Below are 6,078 nucleotides of genomic sequence, written 5' to 3'. Positions count from 1 at the left end.
GGTCAATTAATTGGTTTGAGGCAAAGGTGGTGTTAGGTATCAGGTGAGGAAAAACCGTGAATTTTTTGTAATGATTTTTTGAAATGGTTTAGATTTTAGAAACCTATCTTTATGTAATGATTTTTTAAAATGGGTTAGATTTAAATGTGTTTCTAAATGGTTTTGATTTAAAAAATATGAAAATGATAAATGAAATTTATAAATGCTTTCGCTAATTCAATGTGTAGAAACAATTTCAGTTTCTTATAGGTGAAGTTTTAAATCAGAGTAATATTATCATTTTGAATTGACTTATTACCATTGAGTTTCGTAGCACATGATATCAAAAACAATTGTTGTCAGTGCCTTCAGGAATGCACAGGAACACACAAACTGCCATAACTTATGGCCATTATAGACATTATAGATTTTGCATCAACATAACAGGAACACACAAACTGCCATTACAGGAATGTTACAAAATGCCATTCATTTTAAAATAGAGGTGACAAACAAATATGATTACAATAAATTAAAATTTTGATTGGATGGGTTAAAGTCAATTTTTTTTTTCTTCTTCCCTTTACCCCTATGACTCAACTCAATATATTTTAGTTTCATTGGGTGAAAATCATCTCTTATTTTGTGCAAGAGCTGAACCTATTCTTTCCTTTATTTATTTATTATTTATTTTCTTTCTTTCTTTCTTCTTCTTCTTCTCCTCTTATTTTTTTATTTTACTTTCAGAGTGAGGATTGTAAGTTGTGATAAAAAAATAAAAAAATTATACTTTCAACTCTATGAACAATGCTGAGATTGGCTCAATGTGGACTAGAAAGAATTTGTAAAAGAAAAATAGTAAAGAGGTCTAGAGTAACAAAAACCAGTTTTAACCCTATTGGCTGTTTCTTTTTTTTTTCTTCAAATATTTGGCTATTATTAGTTAGTCATCTTGGAGTAATGAGTGATAGCATACACTTACTTTATGCTTGAAGTAGTTTAAACCTACTTTATACTTTTAATTGGATGATTATGTATAATGGTACCTCATAAGTGAAGAAGAAAGTGGTTTCTCTTTCAACCCTTAATGTTGGTGAAGTGCCCTCTTGAATGTTGTGGGCAAATTCTTGGTGATTGATTTGGAGTATACAACATGTTATCAATCACTTAGAAAGCATACAAACCAACTAATTCATTTTTCTTTTTCTTTTTTTTTAGTAGGCAGGTCAATTGATTGGTTTGAGGCAAAGGTGGTGTTGGGTATGAGGTGAGGAAAAGCCGTAAATTTCATGTAATGATTTTTTGAAATGGTTTAGATTTAAATGTGTTTCTGAATGGTTTTGATTCCAAAAATATTAAAATGATAAGTGAACCAGCACAATTATTAAAATGGGTTTCTGAATGGGTTTCTAAAAGCAATTTTCATGTACTGATTTTCGGAAACTTATCTTTATTTTGTTTAATTTAGTTCCCCTATGTAACTATTCTATTTATATGATTTGGAGTATTAATTATGTATAGCGATCCCGGGTTTACCCTTGTTGTACAGTGATCCGGACATGTGTCCGTGGATGTTGGTAGTTGTTTATTATCTTGTTTACATCCTTTCTTACTTTGTATTTGAGTTATAGGATGTGTTGGGCGGGTTGGTTTCAGGATTGGTTGAGTTTAGAAACCAAAACTAGTTGCCCAGATTTTTGGCCTGTCCGCTCGAGCGGAGGTGTTGGCGCTCGAGCGGGGGATACATCCATCCAGTATCTTGTTGTGCAGTGTTGTGAGCTCGAGCGTAGGGTTGGGAGCTCGAGCGGAGGCCTGGTTCTGCAAAAGTGCTGGGCGAGTGCATTCTGCGCTCGAGCGTGAGGTTGGCCGCTCGAGCGGAAGTCTGTGAGTGTGCGCTCGAGCGGGATGTTTTACGCTCGAGCGGAGACCTGGGTTAAAGTCCCGAATTTGTGACTCTTCAAATCACTTTTTCACTTTATCTTCTCTCTCTTACTTTTCCAAAATCACCATTGTTGAGCCTCTCACTCTAGACTCTACCTTCTTTCTAGGTTTTGATCTAGTAGGAGTGATTTACTCACCTTTGGCCTTTACAAAAAAGTTGTTGATCGTCGAGGGCTTCATTTTAATCTGAAAATCTCGGGTTTTGGAGCACGTTGAGTTTTGTCGTCTTCTCCTTTGGGACTCCGAATTTGAGGTAGGGATAACCTACTCCTCTCTATGGGTTTTGTCTTTAAATTTTGGTATTTTGAGATGTTGGTCTTGGTTGGGTAAATTTGTGAAAGTTTGGGGCTTTTGTGTAATTTTACAAAGGTTGGGGTTTCATTCATAATAGACCTAGATGCATGTTTGGCATGAAGAAAATGGAATGATTGTTGAATCATTGATGAAAATGGGACCTAAGGGTTGAAATGGTAATTATGGAAAATGGCCTAATTACATTGTTTAATTAATTGGGATAATTAATTGGTGAGAAATGAGGAAATGAAATGTTGATTGAATATCCATTTGCGCATTTAATTTCTGTTTTAGAAATAACTGCTTGGGGCTATCGGTGAAGGATAGTCGAGATTGTTGTAGACAATGTATGTTGATTAGGCAAACTGAAACTAATCAATGGAATGTGTTATGGAACTTGACAGTTGCTAGAATACATTAATTGTTTGTATTGTGTGATTGTATATAGAACCAGTGTGTTTATATACGTTATGTGTAGAGGAGGAGATAGGGGATGTACTCCGCGGTTTAGGGGAAGATAGGGGATGGACCTCTAAACCGGATAGGTATTTGGAGGAGATAGGGGATGTACTCCGTAGACAGAGCTCATATGCTTGTCTAGAGAAGTGAAGATAGAGCTCATATGCTTATCTTTGTGAAGTGAAGTGTGGATACAGCTTGTATGCTTATCTGTGGATATTGTTGATATACATATCTGTTGTAGAATGTGGATACAGCTTTTATGCTTATCTGTGGATATTGTTGATATACATATCTGTTGAGAATGTGGATATAGCTTTTATGCTTATCTGAATGTGAGATATAGTTTTTATACATATCTGTTGAAATGATGATAGAGCTGACATGCTTATCTGTTGAAAAAGGGAAAATGAAAGGTAACTTAGACTCATAAGTTGTAAGACATAAATATGAAATTTATGTGATTGTATCAGTGTTGGCCATCTATCAATTGCTAATGTTTTAGTCATTGTTCATGGTTGGTTTAGTGTATTTCTACTGGGCTGTGGCTCACCCTATATGGGAACATCATTTTCAGGTACAGGAAGCATGCCACCTCCAAGGACATAGCTGGGAGGCTAGAGGCGGACATGTTTTGTTGTTTTACTTTTGATGTATTACATGTAACTTCAAGCCAAGGGCTTAATGTGTATCGAGTTAGTACTCTTTGTTGTAACCAAGTGTTAACTTGGAAAGCTGTAAGCCCGTAGGGCATTTTGTTATGATGTTAACATGTAATACTTATGTAATGAGACGCTAATGAATAATAGAAGGTGGTTTGTTTATACGTCAACGCATGTCTTATTTGATGGGTTTAATGTTATTATTTTGAGGGCGTTACAACTTGGTATCAGAGCGTACCGGGTTCGAATACTTTGGGTACGTGGGAAGTGATTAGGATCACAATGGGTTTGTCTCGCTTGATAGAGACTTAGAAGTAGTATCATATGCTATGTGCTCAATTGATAACATGCTTATGTGACTATGTGGGTATGGGATTTAATTTCTAGGATGTTGATTGGATCCTTGAGTTTCTGGGAGTCTTGTTGGAAAAGCACTTGATCAATGCTGTTTCTAACCGGAACTCTAGTAACGTCTCGGGACTATCATTATCCGGAAATGAAATTCGTAAGTGCTTATGTGTTTTATGTGCTTACGTGGAGTGAATTATTGTTGTCCATGCATTAGGACGTGAGTGTCTAGTTTCGGCACATTTGTGAATGTGCTAACGTTCTGTGTTGCCTTTATTAGGATGTCAGGACGAGGAAGGGGTGCTAGGCGTGGTAGACCTGCGAGGCAGGAAGTACCGTTACCGGAGGAGGTTCCGGCAGTGCAGGAGGGAGTTGGTCAGGCCAATGTGGCCGAGCCAGTGGGTCAGCAGGCTATGGGTGCCTTGGCCAGAGAGTTAGCAGGAGCTTTGGGTATTCTTAGGGCTGAGAATCAGGCAGTTGAGGCAGGGCCTTCCTTCTTGAAGAGGGAGTTCTTTCGGTGTAATCCGGACGAGTTTATCGGGGATCCTAAAGAGCCACTTAAGGCAGATGAATGGCTCGAACAGACAACGAAGACGTATGAGATGCTTGGCATCGAGGACGGAGCATTGAAAGTGACCTTGGCATCCTTCCAGCTGAAGGGAGATGCGGGTCAATGGTGGAAATACGAGAAGGCTCGTGTTGGTGGGACTTGGGAGGCATTTGTGAATGCTTTTCAGGAGAGGTTTTTGTCTGCAGTAGCTAGAGAGAAGCTGAGGGATCAGTTTAGCCGGCTTAATCAGCAGGGCTTGTCAGTGGCCGAGTTTGAGGCTACTTTTACCAGTCTGTCTAGGTTTGCACCTGAACTGGTGGCGTCTGAGGAACGCCGTTGCTATGAGTTTGAGCGGAAGTTGAGGCGGGGCCTCAAGTTGAGAGTTGGTGGGTCTTATATCCGAGAGTATAGACACCTGGTAGATGCTGCAGCTCATATGGAGCTTATGATGCAGGAGGAGGATGAGGGGCAGAGAGGCTCCAAGAGGAGCCAAGATAGTCAGAGTGATGGCAGGAGGCAGAGGGGTTCTAACCCTCAGCAGTCGCAGGGTGGTGTGGCTAGATCGACCTTCCCAGTGCCGAGTGTGGGCTCAGGGAGAGGTGGTCAGGGGGACTTCACTTGTTACAAGTGTGGCCAGTTGGGTCACAAGGTTTCTGTTTGCCCGCAGAAGGGTGGAGGTCAGAAAGCTGCTTCTTCTTCAGCTAGACCGCAGAGTCAGAGTTTGGGCAGGGGGCAGCTCTTGACTTGTTATCAGTGTGGACAACCTGGGCACATGAAGAGGTTTTGCCCACAGTTGTGTGCCACTTCGGGAGCGTCTGGTTCTAGGCAGACGCAGGGTTTTCAGCCAGCTCAGTCTGTGCAGGCCTCGAGGGCCAATCCGGGAGTTTCGTCATCCCAGTCTGTGCAGCAGTCTTTTGCTCCGAGAGGTGAGCAGGTAGACCAGGGGCCTATGGGGCGCGTGTATGCTGTTACCGCGCAGGATTTAGTACCGGCTCCATCAGTGGTGAGAGGTACTTTTCTGTTTTGCAACTCAGTTGCTAATGTGTTGATAGATACGGGTGCATCTCATTCTTTTGTATCTGCTGCATTTGCATCTGTTTTGGAATTGGAGTTAGCACAGTTAGCATCTCCTATTTGTGTGGTATCGCCTTTGGGTGGTGAGTTGATTCTGAAACAGGGTGTTAGAGGATGTGATATAGAGGTCGCCGACTATAGGCTTCCTTTTCCGTTTGTTGTCATGCCCATGAAGGGTTTTGATGTTATTTTGGGTATGGACTGGTTATCGTCATACCGGGCTGTTATTGATTGCTACCGCCAGAGGGTTACATTGTGTACCTTGAGCGGGGAGTGGTTCCATTTCTTGGGAGACCGGGTTGGTAGTGTTTTGCCACCGGGGTATGATTCGCGAGGGCGAAGTGAGCTTAGTGGTTTACTTGCTAGCCTCGAGAGTAGCGAGTGTGTTGAGACCCAGGGTGTGTTGCCAAGGGTGGTTTGTGAGTATTCGGATGTCTTTCCCGAAGATCTTGTTAGTTTGCCACCTCACCGAGAGATAGAGTTCTCTATTGATTTAGTGCCTGGTATGGCGCCGATTTCTATGGCACCTTACCGTTTTGCTCCAGCAGAGTTGGTTGAGTTGAAAGTTCAGCTCCAGGAATTGCTAGATAAGGGCTTTGTTCGCCCTAGCGTTTCACCGTGGGGAGCGCCGGCCCTCTTTGTTAAAAAGAAAGATGGTGCCTTGAGATTGTGTATAGACTACCGGAAGTTGAATCGGGCTACGGTTAAGAATAAGTACCCTATGCCCCGTATAGATGATTTGTTTGACCAGTTGAAGGGTTCCCGTTGTTT

The sequence above is a fragment of the Camellia sinensis genome, chromosome 11 (genome assembly GCF_055761805.1).
Source record: "Camellia sinensis isolate YWXY chromosome 11, ASM5576180v1, whole genome shotgun sequence".
In the NCBI taxonomy this organism is placed as follows: Eukaryota; Viridiplantae; Streptophyta; class Magnoliopsida; order Ericales; family Theaceae; genus Camellia; species Camellia sinensis.
The sequence above is the reverse complement of the archived record's forward strand: the minus strand, read 5'-3'. Positions refer to the sequence as shown.